Source organism: Cololabis saira, chromosome 9, assembly GCF_033807715.1.
Source record: "Cololabis saira isolate AMF1-May2022 chromosome 9, fColSai1.1, whole genome shotgun sequence".
NCBI classification, from domain to species: domain Eukaryota; kingdom Metazoa; phylum Chordata; class Actinopteri; order Beloniformes; family Belonidae; genus Cololabis; species Cololabis saira.
The window spans coordinates 6,573,946-6,590,338 of record NC_084595.1 but is presented as its reverse complement, the minus strand read 5'-3'; positions in this window follow the sequence as shown (position 1 = coordinate 6,590,338).

Sequence of the window (16,393 nt, the reverse complement as noted above, 5' to 3'; positions counted from 1 at the left end):
TCAGAACCCATAAGGGATTACATCTGGCGACACCCCCGCTCTCTACCCTCTTCCTATCAACACCTTGAATAAAGGCCACTAGAGACACAAAAAAATATTTGAAAAAAGAACAGCCCTAATCATAACATCATAACTTTTAAAATTATTTTCTGTCATCAACTCCACAATAAGAAAATACTGTTCAAAGATGAAATTCCCTTTCGCGTTTGTCATATTTCTAGTTCACTGAAATTAAGCGAGTCAGGCTTTAATAATCTTCCATCTTCACAGCTATGGAGTAATTTGGTAGTGGTAAAACAGATAAACATATCGTAAAATATCATAGTTTTGGACATTTTGCCTTCTCTATACCACCACAATGGATTTGAAATAAAACAGCGAGGATATGATAAAAGTGTAGACTTTCAGCTTCAATTTTAGGGGTTTAACAAAAATATAGCATTACCATAGGAATTACAACCATTTATGCAAACTACTTCAATTGTCAGGGGCTAAAAGTATTTGTACAATGGACTAAAAAAAGGAGTTGGAAAAAAAGTTAATGGCAGTCCATTCCCTCATTAATTTGAGACAATGAAGCAGATAAAATGTCTTGAGTTATTGTCTAGGTTTTGCTGTTTTCTTCTTTTCTCTGTGATTTCTTTGTCTTTTTATAATTTTGCTATTGATTAGAGGATTGGGTTTTGTATTTTCTGGTATTTCTTATACTGTTTACAAGTCGATTTATGTTCCAGCCCTCCCCTATGGTCATAAATTGGTATGAGTATAATCGCAGACACAGGTGACTGAAATGGGTTTCCTCCGTCGGGATGTGAGAAGTCCCGTCATTCAATAGGGGCTTGGAGGACAAAAAATAGTAAACAAAAAATAAGTTCAGCAGTACTCAGCAGTCAGCCTACATCTAGGGGATAAATGCTTGTATTTACATCTAAAACATGCAGAACAGAATCTCTCGAGGACCAAAGGTAGGAAACCTTGTTCTAGACTGAAAACACTGATGGTTTAAGAGTAAAGGTGAAAAAGATATTGAAATTGAGCTGGAAAAAACGAAACAACATTAAACACAGGAGATAATGTCAGGTTTCACTTATCAAAGACAAAGCAACCTTGACTCACTTCTTGATTCATGTGATAAAAACATTATCAGACAAAGTAAACAAGGCGTGGCTGACGAACGTCCCAAATTAACTATAAGAGAAATGAATATGACTTGAATGACTCAAGAAGGGTTGACTTGATAATGGAAGTTAATGAGGTAACAATGGTTCTGAGTCCCTGAATGACCAGTGCAGCAAATTAAGTGGATATGTCTTCCTGCACAGCTCGATTTGCTATGTAAGGCAAGTTTATTTGTTTAGCACAGGGGTGTCAAACTCATTTTGCTTGGCAGGCCGGATTTGACCAATTTTTTTCTCACGGGCCGCATGCTCAAAATAACAAAAACGGTGCGAAAATATTTTTTTTGTAATTCTTTTTTTTTACTATTGTTATCTAATCCAATATCAGTTTAGTTAATTTTAAAGGAAATATGCACTTTGTTTAAACTCTAATTATGTAAAATATATTTCTTCAGGATCTTTTCTTGAAATTTCTCGTTTTTTTTTTTCAAATTATGTAAGATACTTTTAATATCATTTTACAAAGATAAACAGAACACTTCTCTTTTAACGGTTTTACTTTGTCACTATCCTCGTATTCAAAACTGAAATTCTCTGAATACATATCTTCTATCATCTTTTTTAGCAGTGATATCTTTCCTGTGAAAATATATAATAATAGTCAGTTAATAAAAATAAACGACCGTCTACAAAGAAATAAAATCAGCAAATGCATTCTAGAAAACTAAAAAAATGTCGGAAACTGCTCTATTTGTGGAATAACAATGGATTTGTAGAAGAAATATATTATCGGATATGCTGCGATTCATGGCAATTATTTATGCCTTTCTTTTTAGTAAATTAACATTTCGGTTTTTTGCATTGGAAACTGCATGAAAATCTTTCTCGGCCGCACATTTGACACCCCTGGTTTAGCACATTTCATGTTCAACTGAATTCAAAGTGCTTTATATAAAAACATTAAAAAAAATGCATTAAAAAGTAAGAGTTTTAAAACAGAAAAAAGTTACACAGAGAGAAAGACATAAGTTAACGAAAAGGTTAAATGAAAGGCAAGAAATCGAGGTTATATTTGATTGTGGAGGATTCCTGAAATGCAGCAGTAAATAGAAAAGTTTCCAACCTTGATATAAAGCCACACAATTTAAGCAGCCCTGATAGATTTTGAGAGTTTTTTCCACAACTGGGTGTGGGGGGAGGAGGAGGAGGATCCTTACAGGAAGTTACCTGCAAGGATCTAAAGGAGGCCATAAGTTGTGAGCCAATCACCAAGGGGCAACATCCGGGGTGACAGGTTGTCCGGTACAGAATTCATCCGACCTCACAAATGCACCGCTCTTAAGGAGGCCGGTTCATGTCCACCGCAGCTATGTGTCCCTTAGCAAGACCAGTGATGTTATACCCCATTAGTAGTTGATATGAAACCAGGGTTGCCACCCGTCCCGTAAAATACGAAATTGTCCTTTATTAGAGAAAAAAAATGTTGCGATTTGTACCGTATTTCCATTAACTTTTACACCATATTCTAGTTGAATTATTGAAATAAATGAACCTTTACACCATATTCTAGTTGAATTATTGAAATAAATTAACTTTTACACCATATTCTAGTTGAATTATTGAAATAAATTAACTTTTACACCATATTCTAGTTGAATTATTGAAATAAGTTAACTTTTACACCATATTCTAGTTGAATTATTGAAATAAATGAACTTTTACACCATATTCTAGTTGAATTATTGAAATAAATGAACTTTTACACCATATTCTAGTTGAATTATTTAAATAAATTAACTTTTACACCATATTCTAGTTGAATTATTGAAATAAGTTAACTTTTACACCATATTCTAGTTGAATTATTGAAATAAATTAACTTTTACACCATATTCTAGTTGAATTATTGAAATAAATTAACTTTTACACCATATTCTAGTTGAATTATTTAAATAAATTAACTTTTACACCATATTCTAGTTGAATTATTTAAATAAATTAACTTTTACACCATATTCTAGTTGAATTATTTAAATAAATTAACTTTTACACCATATTCTCCACCTGTAGGCTATATTCTACATCTGGGCTGTTGTGGACATACGTAGCATAGGAGGCTATTTCAGTTGCTAGTATGGTCGGCTGTCTGTACAGTCATGCAAGTTCAATGCTATTAAAGCACTTTAAACTTGAAATCAAAGCATTTTGTTTTTTTATATAAAAATTTTATATAAAAATAAACAAATTTTTATTCAGTTTAGAAGTTTGGGGGCTTTTTTCTTTTGGCTCCTGCGCTGATGAAATCAGGGCGTCCCTTATTTCTATTTCTGAAAGGTGGCAACCCTATATGAAACCCTGTTTAAGGTGCTGTCTGTGTGAACCAGCATGTGTTTGTCCCTGAGAGCAATAAGTGCTTTAGCGCCAAGGAGATGGTTCTAAGCTCCAGTGCATTTGTAAGCTGTAGCCAAAGGGCTACCGGCTACCGGCTACCGGCTACCAGTCACCACTTCCTGTGTTGCTGAAACGGAGTCAAGTGGGACTATGCAGGAGGAAACTGCAGTCCCTCCACCACCAGAGAAGGGCCTGGGTCACCATGAGTGCACTATTTGGGGTTGCTCCCACTTCCCTCACTAAGTCTAAAAAGGATGTACTGACTTTTTCTACCCTGCTAGCCAGAAGATGAATTGTACTTAATTGGAAATCAGCAATCCAATCTAATCCAGCGGGCATGACAGGGCGGTATGTCATGCCCGCTGGATTAGAGATAGCCTTTATTTTCTTAAATTGGAGAAAATTAGACTGTCCTTAACTGGCTGCTCCGGTAAATTTGGGAAATTATGGGGTCCATTCCTTCAATTTGTTAAGAAGACGGATCTCCCACTCACCCCTGACTGATGTGAGTGAAGCAGCTTAGTGAGTCCTGCAGATATGCTATTTCTGTTGGGATGAGGGTTGTATGCCGCTTTAACTTGGGATGTCTGTTGCTATCTCTATTGCAATTCACTATTACCTGACTGATGGGCCTGTGCCTTTTTTTTTTTTATTATTTAATAAATAATTCTCATTACAAATTTTTTTTTTTTATATATTTATTTTTTGCAATTGTCCATTTCTGTCTTAATTTTATTTATTTATTTATTTTTTTTATTGTGGTTCTAGTTTTATATAGGTTGTTCGGGTATGCTGCAATACGTAAGTGACCACTGTATTTTTCTGTTGTTTTTTCCTAAAAGAAAAATGTGTGCTTAATTCGTTAATGTTTTGATATTATTGTATACATCTGCAAAACCCAATAAAAAAAGTTGGGAAAAAAAAAGGAACCCCAGGGTGTTATGGCAGAGGTCGTAGTCATAGGTCTGAGATGCCCCGTAGCCACAACACCCGCTCCAGAGTCGGACGTTCCTGCACAGACACAGAAATCAGAGCCAGCCCGATAACGGGAGTCTGCTGAGTGGGGGTGTGGTTCCTGCACAAGAATGGATTACCGACAGGATCTCCACAAGATTCCCCACAGGTGGAGAAGACATATCCACTTTGTTTACTGCCACTGGCAGTCAGTTTTTTTGTTTTTTTTTTAGTTCATTTTGTTTTGGTCATTTACATTAAAGATATTTGCATATACACACTGTATGCCTTTAAAGAAAAATGATATAACAGTGATTATTTCATAATTTTTTCAATTATATACATTTTTTAGCTAGCATTAGATCTAGATTATAGTAAAGAAGAGGTGGTTTGAAACGGATACACACAGATATATATATATATATATATATATATATATATATATATATATATATATATATATATATATATATATATATACACATATATATATATATACACACACACACACACACACACACACACACACACACACACACACACACACACACACACACACACACACACACACACACACACACACACACACACACACACACACACACACACACACACACACACACACACATTTCTTTTTTTTTTTCTAGACCAAAAATGTATAGGCTGAAGCCTCATGGCTTATTTTGCCTCTCCTTTTCAACAAAAGGCAGAACTACAGAAAAGGAAAAAAGATAATAAGAAAAAAAACGAAACGAACGAACAAAACAAAGAAAATGAACAAAGAAGAGAAGAAAATAAATGTGGTCACTCAAGATTGAGGACAGCATAATTTAGACAGTTGGATATTTAATATCAAGATAATTTATATTAGTAGAAAAAAAGAAAAAAAAGGCAATAGAAAAAAAGTCGACCAGGTGCTCGTTAGGGTGTGACCGCTGTAAAATGGTGCTCTTGGATCGGACCCGGGAGACAATATTGAAAAATGGAAGCTAAAAATCCAGGCACTCGAGACGAGGTGGATTAAAAGATAAAAAAGCCTTTATTAGAGGGCTGCCAACATGTTTCGGCCTATCTGGCCTTCATCAGGGCAAAAGCAATACAGAGCAAAGAAACCCGTATAAATAACCACAGGTGTGGTGATGAGCACAGGTGAAATGAATCACTCATCAAGGCGAAAACACAGGTGAACCATATAGCTACATATAGCTTTTTTATCTTTTTATCCACCTCTTCTCGAGTGCCTGGATCTTTAGCTACCATTTTTCTAATTAGGGCCCGAGCACCTTCAGTGCGAAGGCCCTATTGTATTTGCAGGAATTCTTTGTATTATTTTTTTTATTATTAGGGCCCGAGCACCTTCAGTGCGAAGGCCCTATTGTATTTGCAGGAATTTTTCTTCTTATTATTATTTTTCTTCTGACAAAGTGATGGCCTTTTTGCCCCCCTTAACATGCCCAAAAAGTCACCAAATTTTGCACCCAAGTCAGGCCTGGCGAAAAATTTGATATTTCATGGGTTGCATTAATGGGCGTGGCAAAATGGCTCAACAGCGCCCCCTTGAAAACTTTGTGCCTCAAGCCCCACGATACGGTTTGACGTACATGCACGAAAATCGGTACACACCTGTATCATGTCACAACTTAAAGAAAAGTCTCTGGGCGTCATGTCGAGAAACCGAACAGGAAGTCGGCCATTTTGAATTAATCCTGTCACTTTGGGACAAATTATGCCATTCCTTCGGCAGTTAATTCAGCCCGAACCGTAACGTGCACCCAGGTGTGTTATACATCAAAATGTGCGTCTCCCTCCTGCGACCACACGCATTACTTTTCTCTTTCAAAAGCGTTACCGTGGCGACGCTAGACGCCAAAAAGCGCGGCCACCCTTCATCTGGTTGGTTCAGACAGAAAAAACTTTGCGCCTCAAGCCCCATAATACGGTTTGACGTACATGAACGAAAATTGGTACACTCCTGTATCATGTCGCAACTAAAAGAAAAGTCTCTTGGCGCCATGGCCAAAACCCAACAGGAAGTCGGCCATTTTGAACATTCTGAATTAATTGCGTAATTTTGGGGCAATATATGCCATTCCTTCGAGAGTTAATTCAGCCCGAACCGTATCGTGAACCCAGATGTGTTATACATCAAAATGTGCGTCTCCATCCTGCGACTACACGCATTACTTTTCTCTTTGAAAAGTGTTACCGTGGCGACGCTAGACGCCAACAAGCGCACCCCCCCTTCATCTGATTGGTCCATATTTGATAGTTCCCCAAAAGGCACCAAATTTGGCATGCAAGCCAGGCCTGGGGATAAATGTGATATTTCATGGTTTGCATTAATGGGCGTAGCCTAACGGCTCAACAGCGCCCCCCGGAAAACTTTGTGCCTCAAGCCCCACAATACGGTTTGACGTACATGCACGAAAATCGCTACACACCTGTATCATGGCACAACTTAAAGAAAAGTCTCTTGGAGCCATGGCCGAAACCGAACAGGATGTCGGCCATTTTGAATAAATTGTGTCATTTTGACGAAATGTATGCCATTCCTTCGGCAGTTAATTCAGCCCGAACCGTAACGTGCACCCAGGTGTGTTATACATCAAAATGTGCGTCTACATCCTGCGACACCACGCATTACTTTTCTCTTTCAAAAGTGTTACCGTGGCGACGCTAGACGCCAAAAGGCGCGCCCCCCCTTCATGTGATTGGTCCATATTTGATAGTTCTCCAAAAGTCACCAAATTTTGCATGCAAGCCAGACTTGGCGATAAATTTGATATTTCATGGTTTGCATTAATGGGCGTGGCCTAACGGCTCAACAGCGCCCCCTAGAATACTTTTATCTGCCATAACTTTTGAATGGTTTGACATAGGAAGTCGTGGGTGGTGTCATGGGACTCTGTAATGAGTCCTTAAGCTTCGTTGGCCTTAATTAGCCCCGCCCCTTCTTCTGATTGGTTGTCCCGATTTTCTGCTATAACATTGGAATGGTTTGACATAGAGAGTCGTGGGTGGTGTCATCAGATTCTTTATGGAGTCCTTGACCTTGATTGGCCAGAATTAGCCACGCCTTCTTCTGATTGGTTGTCCCTTTTTTCTGCTATAACTTTTGAATGGTTTGACATAGGAAGTCGTGGGTGGTGTCATGGGACTTTGTACTGAGTTCTTAAGCTTCGTTGGCCTTAATTAGCCCCGCCCCTTCTTCTGATTGGTTGTCCCGATTTTCTACTATAACTTTTGAATGGTTTGACATAGAGAGTCGTGGGTGGTGTCATCAGATTCTTTATGGAGTCCTTGACCTTCATTGGCCTGAATTAGCCCCGCCCCTTCTTCTGATTGGTTGTCCCTTTTTTCTGCTATAACTTTTGAATGGTTTGACATAGGAAGTCGTGGGTGGTGTCTTTTCTGATTTGCTTATGGGGGGCGGTGGCCGTGAGTGCGAGGGCCCGTTCATCGCTGCTTGCAGCTTTAATTATTATTATTTTTCTGACAAAAGGAAGGCCTTTTTGCCCCCCTAAACGTGCCCAAAAAGTCACCAAATTTTGCACGCAAACCAGGCCTGGCGAAAAATTTGATATTTTATGGTTTGCATTAATGGGAGTGGCAAAATGGCTCCACAGCGCCCCCCGGAAAACTTTGTGCCTCAAGCCCCACGATACGGTTTGTCGTACATGCACGAAAATCGGGACACACCTGTATCATGGGGCAACTTAAAGAAAAGTCTCTTGGAGTCATGCCCGAAACCGAACAGGAAGTCGGCCATTTTGAATTAATCGTGTCACTTTGGCGCAATTTATGCCATTCCTTCGGCAGTTAATACGGCCCGAACCATAACGTGCCCCCAAGTGTGTTATACATCAAAATGTGCGTCTTCATCCTGCGACAACACGCATTACTTTTCTCTTTCAAAAGCGTTACCGTGGCGACGCTAGACGCCAAAAAGCGCGCCCACCCTTCATCTGATTGGTTCAGACCGAAAAAACTTTGCGCCTCAAGCCCCAGAATACGGTGTGACGTACATGAACGAAAATCGGTACACACCTGTATCATGTCGCAACTTAAAGAAAAGTCTCTTGGCACCATGGCCGAAACCGTACAGGAAGTCGGCCATTTTGAACATTCTGAATTAATCACGTAATTTTGGAGCAATATATGCAATTCCTTCGAGAATTAATACGGCCCGAACCGTATCGTGAACCCAGATGTGTTATACATCAAAATGTGCGTCTCCATCCTGCGACTACACGCATTACTTTTCTCTTTCAAAAGTGTTACCGTGGCGATGCTAGACGCCAAAAAGCACGCCCCCCCTTCATCTGATTGGTCCATATTTGATAGTTCCCCAAAAGGCACCAAAATTGGCACGCAAGCCAGGCCTGGCGATAAATTTGATATTTCATGGTTTGCATTAATGGGCGTGGCAAAATGGCTCAACAGCGCCCCCCGGAAAACTTTGTGCCTCAAGCCCTACAATACGGTTTGACGTACATGCACGAAAATCGCTACACACCTGTATCATGGCGCAACTTAAAGAAAAGTCTCTTGGAGCCATGGCCGAAACCGAACAGGAAGTCGGCCATTTTGAAATCTGATTGGTCCATATTTGATAGTTCTCCAAAAGTCACCAAATTTGGCATGCAAGACAGACTTGGCGATAAATTTGATATTTCATGGTTTGCATTAATGGGCGTGGCCTAACGGCTCAACAGCACCCCCTAGAATACTTTTCTCTGCCATAACTTTTGAATGGTTTGACATAGGAAGTTGTGGGTGGTGTCATGGGACTCTGTATGGAGTCTTTGAGCTTCGTTGGCCTTAATTAGCCCCGCCCCTTCTTCTGATTGGTTGTCCCGATTTTCTGCTATAACTTTGGAATGGTTTGACATAGAGAGTCGTGTCTGGTGTCATCAGATTCTTTATGGAGTCCATGACCTTCATTGGCCTGAATTAGCCCCGCCCCTTCTTCTGATTGGTTGTCCCTTTTTTCTGTTATAACCTTTTAATGGTTTGACATAGGAAGTCGTGGGTGGTGTCATTTCTGATATGCTTATGGGGGGCGGTGGCCGTGAGTGCGAGGGCCCGTTCATCGCTGCTTGCAGCTTTAATTTATATTAGTGTTCTATATTTATCTATTATTTTAGATTTAAATTTTTTTTAAATTTGTAAATTGAGCTACTTTTTTTTTAGTTCCTCATCCAGGCGGTTCCATAGTTTCACCTCTTCGACACTGATACACCTTGACATTTCTTGGCCATTTCTGCTCAAAAATGCCAAAGCCCCTTAGGTTGTAGCTACTTTCCCTCACCAGTTAGTTAGTTAGTTAGTTAGTTAGTTAGTATTTACCTGGAACAACTCCAGGATACAGCGTGGGAGCGTCTGGTTGTGTTGCCTTGTACATTGTTATTGTTGTCTTGAATTTGATTAGATCGGGTAGTTTTAGGGTGTTTGACCGGATGAAAAGTGGATTTGTTGGTGCGTAGTATTCTGCATGGTTGACAATTCTGATTGCTTTTTTTTGGAGTAATAATATTGGATTTATATTTGTTTGATAGTTGTTCCCCCATACTTCCACACAGTTGTTAGGGAGGAAACAGACCAGCTACACACAGCGCTTCAAACCTCCCCCAGTCACTTAGAAGTGAAGAAACCTTTCAAATAAAAGATAAAGTGCCTTCTCAAAACAAGAAAGAAATTCCTTTCATTTGATATTTTTTATTACCATTGCTGAAATGACTGAAAATCTACACCTGCATTACTTTGTTTATTCCAGCATTTATTCATTATTTTTAATAAACATCTTTATTGAGCTGGCAGCTATATTCTTTTCAGTACTTTTCTCTCTTACAGGTGCTGCTGTCGTGCTGGCAGGTGATGCTTCACATCAAAACACCAAAGACTGTAGGCAACAGACCTGGTTAATCTAAAAAAGGTTAAATGAAAATGTCAACCCCACGCAGAGATCAGAAAACCTGGCAGCAATACCCAGAAAGACGTATTAGCATATTGATTGTATGTTTTCATGACAAAAGCCTGCTTAACACAGTGTGATCCCACGAATGAAAAACACATGCTGCAGCGACCCAAAATACTCGTACACATACCCCTCTGACAATGTGTGAACTACCGCAAGATTCATATTATTTGTGTGTTTTAAAACCTACGTTTTTCCTGGTGCAAGAAAAAGTGTCCGGATAACCTTTGCACCACAAAGGCACTCTAATGGCGCTTTTATACTAGTACTAATACTCAGCACGACTCGCCTCACCTCGTTTGTTTTCAACACCCAGATCAGAAGTAGGAGGTTGGAGAGAAGCTGCTGTGACGTATTTGATTGTGTATCTAAACGAAGAAGACAACAACAATAAAGATGTAGAACCTGGAGGAGATTATAGATGTGCTGCTGGGTCTGTGGCTTGTGTTTGATATCAAGTAAAAATTAAAGCTGCAAGCATCGATGAACCGGCCCTCGTGCATGCAATTTTCACCAATAAAAGGTCAAGGACTCAAAACTAAGTCCGATGACACCACCACCGACTCTTTATGTCAAACCATTGAAAAGTTATTTGCAGAAAGTAGGAACTATCAGATATTGACCAATCAGAAGAAGGGGCGGGGCTAATTTGCACCAATTATGGTCAAGTACTCAATACCGAGTCGGATGACACCACCCACATGTCTTTATCACAACCCGTTCAAAAGTTATGGCAGAGAATAGGGACTATCAAATATCGACCAATCAGAAGAAGGGGCCACGCCCATTAATGCAAACCATTAAATATCAAATTTTTCGCCAGGCCTGGCTTTGTGCAAAATTTGGTGACTTTTGGGGCACGTTTAGGGGAAAAAAGGCCCTCATTTCGTCGGAAGAAAAACGAGAACGAGAAAAATAAAAATTCCTACAGATACAATAGGGCCTTCGCACTGTCAGTGCTCGGGCCCTAAAAATGAGAGAGAAAGAAGCTTCAAGCGGCAACGCTTTTTTAAAAAATTTTGTTTGTCTCGGCGCTGCTGAAAAGTCAGTTGGAGCCGCGAGCAGCTATGAAGTGACAGAGCTACAGGTAAATCTGGTCGTTCCTTATCGCCTGATCGCAGAATAGATACAGGAAAAGTACCTGCTCGGCACGTTAGACCCCTAGTGGAAAAGAACCAAACCGAGTGGAGGCGAGTCGAGTCGCACTGTTTAAGGCCCTGTCCCAATCCCTCCCTACCCCTAGTTTTCATCCCTACCCCTAAATTTTGCGCGTTCCCGTGAGGGTAATGGTGTCCCAATTCCTCTTTTCACCTAGGGGTAGTGGAGAAAACGAGTGTAGTGGCTATGAATCTGTCCCTACGGATCGAGTGTTTTCGGATGCTCACCAGCTGAACTAGGGCCAGAAAAATTTCCCAGAATGCTTTTCGTCGTCATTTGCGGACTGAATAAAAAATAAATAAATGGCGGACATTTCTTATTTTTTAGTGAATAAAATCAATATTTTGAGTTAGTTTCTGCATAAAAATGCGTTTTGATTACATTTCTAGCGAGAAATATATATTTTACTTTCATAATATTCACTCAGTGAATGTACATAATCACTCGTTTGCCCGTTGTTGCGAAGTCTTTTTCAAACCCCAAGTTTGGTCCGCGGATCAACATCAACCGCCGCCTAGGATGATTTATGGTTCCGCGTTACACCAACGCAGAGTCTACGGCGTAGGGTACGCGGCGACGCGCGCCATACGCCGTACCCTACGCCGTAGACTCTGCGTTAATTTAACGCGGACCCATAAATCAGCTCCTGAGCCGGCAGGCAGAAATCCCGAAATTTTCTGAGCAAATTTCTTAACAGGCGTAGCTACAACTGTTAGATTTCATCTATTAAACCAACATTTATCTTCCTAAAGTATTTATTTCAGCCAGCGGTAAATCTCCACAGAGCTGCAGGTTTCTCCCCCGGGACGACGGCGCGGGTTGACCTGGCAATCACGTCTGTACTCCGGCCGCTGCTGCTGCTGCTCCAGACCGGCGGCTCTTCTCATCGCTGAAAACATCAGATCAAATTTCTTAACAGGCGTTATTTGGATAAACTGAGCCCAGGTTGGGGATCTTAACGGTTACTTTTACGCCTGAAAAAATATTAAAACTTAATAAAGTCCCATATTAACAGCGCTACAGCTGAAATTAAAAATTGGCTCTCAGCTTCCTGATTTTAGGGGTAGTGCTGAAAGTAGAGGTAGTGGGAGTATTGGGACAGGCCCCTGGGAAGATTTCAAGTGCCCTAAAATCTGTCCCTTCTTTTTTAGGGGTAGTGATAGAAAGTAGGGCTAGTGAAAGAAAGTAGGGGAGTATTGGGATTGGGCCAAAGTACTACTGGAAAAGTACCATAAATCCCATTTTGAGGAGCTATATTAATAGCTCCTTTGGTGTGTAGTGTTTTTATTCTAAACACTGCACATACACGTGTTTTTCTTTGTCATGAACTACTCTGAGAAGAAAACAAATTGACTGAATGTCTGCATTAATTTGTCACGAAATATAACATCTGATCTTCATCTAATTCTCAACAATAGACAAGCATAATGTTCTTATGCTAATAACACACAATCAATTCAATCAAGTTCCCATTAAACATTGACAGAAATTGTGTAAAGAAAATAGAGAATCCTTGGAGTTCATGATCTTACCTACTTTACCAGCAATTACTTAAAACAGGCACTTTTGGTGGATTCGGATCAGACCAACACTATATCCAGGAGACGTCGTATAGTTGTTTCTTGTGTGAAATGATATACTTCCCTTTCCATCACTTTCCTTGTTGTATATATTATTTTTTTTCTTCTGTGATATTTATGAAGATACAAGCATTGCATTTGTTCAGTAAAAGAGTGTAAATCATTGCTGCCCTTTAACATAGAGCATTTCAAATGATCGACTGCATCCTTTTACAGCACAATGTCATAGTGCAGCCTAACATCAATTTCATGTTTTTATTAAGTAGTTCAGTAGATGTCATCAGCCTGCAGCCATCAGCTTTCACTTCTTTGGTCTGCAGAGAAAGAGCTGGCAAAGATGCCAGTTTGCAACTTTGAAAAGGGATGAATAAAGAAGCCAATTGAAAGCTCTTTCTTTCACCTTTTCTGCAGCACAGAATTTCCCGGTAACTAATCGCTTATACATTAGTGGTGTCAGACGTATGTAGTCTGGACTTATAGTTCACCAAAATCCCCAGAAACGAGTGTAGAAACCAACTGAGTGAATACAGGAATACATGGAAATATGCAAACAAAAAAAACAAACAAGTAAAATGACAACACAATCAAAAGCATATTCCATAACCAGAAAGGAGCAGGAAGAAGAAATTCTTATTATACCTGCCCCTCCCTCAAAACAAAATTGAACAATAATAACAGATGGTTTGCACAATTACTTAGTTAATATCACAAGGAAAGAAAAACAAAAAAATCAAAGATAGATTGTCTGTCTCCATACGCATATATTATAAATTTTGACTATTTCATCCATATATTGCTATTTTTTTCTCTTTAAATTTCTTTTTAAACTGAAATATGTTTATACAGCCCTTTAAATCATAATGTAATGAATTCCATAACTTAATTCCAACAACAGAAACAATCATCTGCTTTAAAGTTGTTCGGGCAAATAGATGTTTAAAATTAAATTTTCTACGACTATCTTCATTATTTGAACTGAAAGTAAACATGTATTGTAAGTTTTCTGGTAATGCTTTACATTTAGCTGTTACATGATTGTGAGTGTCTGTAACTTAACCAAATCATCAAGTTTCAGTAATCTTGATTCAATAAATAATCTGTTGGTGTTTTCTCTGTAATGCGTATTGTAAATAACTCGAAGTGCTCTTTTCTGTAATAAAATTAAAGGATTCATATTAGTTGGATATGTGTTGCCCCAGACTGCAACACAATAAGTTCAATAAGGCAAAATGAATGAACAACATAAAATTCTCATTACTGTATGATTTAACACAAACTTAGCCTTATTCAAAACAAAAATATTTTTGCACACTTTTGATTTTACATGAGCTATATGAGCTTCCCATGTCAATTTCTCATCTATAATAACATCCTTTTCACATGTCACTCTGATAAAGTCCTCCTGTAATTTGGACGTGTAGCCATTTTGCATGTTGTAATTTACATATTTATCTATTTATTTATTTATTTTACTTAACCTAAACTTCTTAAAAGAATATGTAACCAGAGTGAAAAATATATTTGATTTTATGGTTAAAACATCATGAGATCCTGAAAGATCTTGGGTGCTTGTTTTCTTAACTAGAAAAGCCACTGTTGTGTGACATATTTGTGGATTGCTGCTGCATTCTCAGCCCATTCATTTTTTTTAATGCCGTCTGAAAAGAGTTACGGCAGGTTTTCTGGTCATAGTTAAATATAGTTTATGTAAATGAAACTGTTGATTGTAATCGATAATTTGATCTCCATCTCCAGTGCCTTTGCTGCGGAGAATGGGATCGGGTGCTGCCGTTACTGGCAAGGTTGTTATGTATGATTGTTCCATATCTGACCTACTGTGTTGAAGTTTGGGGAAATGCCTGTAAAACATATATTGAATCCATTTTCAATTTGCAAAAAAGAGCCATAAGAATAATCAGTAGAAAACGATATAGAGATCCAACAAATCCATTATTCCTTCAGTTACAATTGTTGAAATTTCATGAACTAGTAGACTATAGTATTCTGAAAATTATGTTTAAAGATCATAAAAAAACTTTACCAATCAACATTCAGAAAAGATTTAAAAAAAGAGAAAGCAAGTATAACTTAAAAACCAAGACTAAATTGATGGAACGTTGTGTTTCTGTGAAAGGAATCAGTTTATGAAACAATCTGAATAAAGAAAACAAAGAATCCAAATCAAACATTACATTCAAAAGAACAATTAAAGCCTGTATGTCAAGTAAATATAATGAAATATGTTAGTTAAGTTTGATTGACATACCCATAGATGGCGATACTTTTATTTGGGGTTTTTATTTACTTAGTTGCTGTTTTTTTATTTTTAATTAATGTTATTTGTGAATTTATTTCTTGGAAAAAGGGGCAGATTAGATAAGATTCTTCTTCTTTCTGCTCCCTTTTCATTCACAATTTATGAACATTTGTATTTGTATTGAATTTTTTGCTTTATTTTTTGAATTAAATAAAGAATAAAATGAAAATGAAATGAAAGGTTTGTCTTGTACTAGAGAAGAAAACAAATTCTCAAAACCACAGAACCCTCATCTGTAATGCATCATCCTTTCTTAAGTGATGAGATATAATGAAAATAAAAAGAACACCCCTGCAATGAACTGGTGACCTGGCCAGGCTGTAGACCTGCCGTTCACCTGAAGAAAGCTGAAATAGCCCCAGCCGACCTCTATGACCCTCAACTGGAATACTTGAATATAGATAATGGATAATGGATGGAAGAATGCGTCATACCAAGTTTAAATAATGAATTATGAGTAATCAAAATTTTTGACTCACACTATATATTATACACTAGTTCAGGGGTCGGCAACTGTTACGAAACCCCAGGTCAGGCCATGTACAGGTGTTGAGACCAAGGGTCACATAGCATGACATTTAAACCAGTAGGGAACCCAAGCATTAAAAGGTGCAAATAACGGAGACAACACAGGGTTTTTAACTGGTGTGCTTGATTTTACTTACACTCCAGCAAGATATTTACAATATTTACAAATGTACAAAGTAACCAAACAAAAGTATGCCACTGCCAGGGGACGTGGATGTTGCCAAAATAACAAATTAAGCAGCTAAGGAAATACACAGTTCTATATAACTGTCTAATAAGGAAACCAAAAGCCTGTCTGCCTAACTACACTAACCAGTGGGACAAAAATACAGTAGTGGCAACCATCCCTTGGTTGCATGCGGCTCTTTAG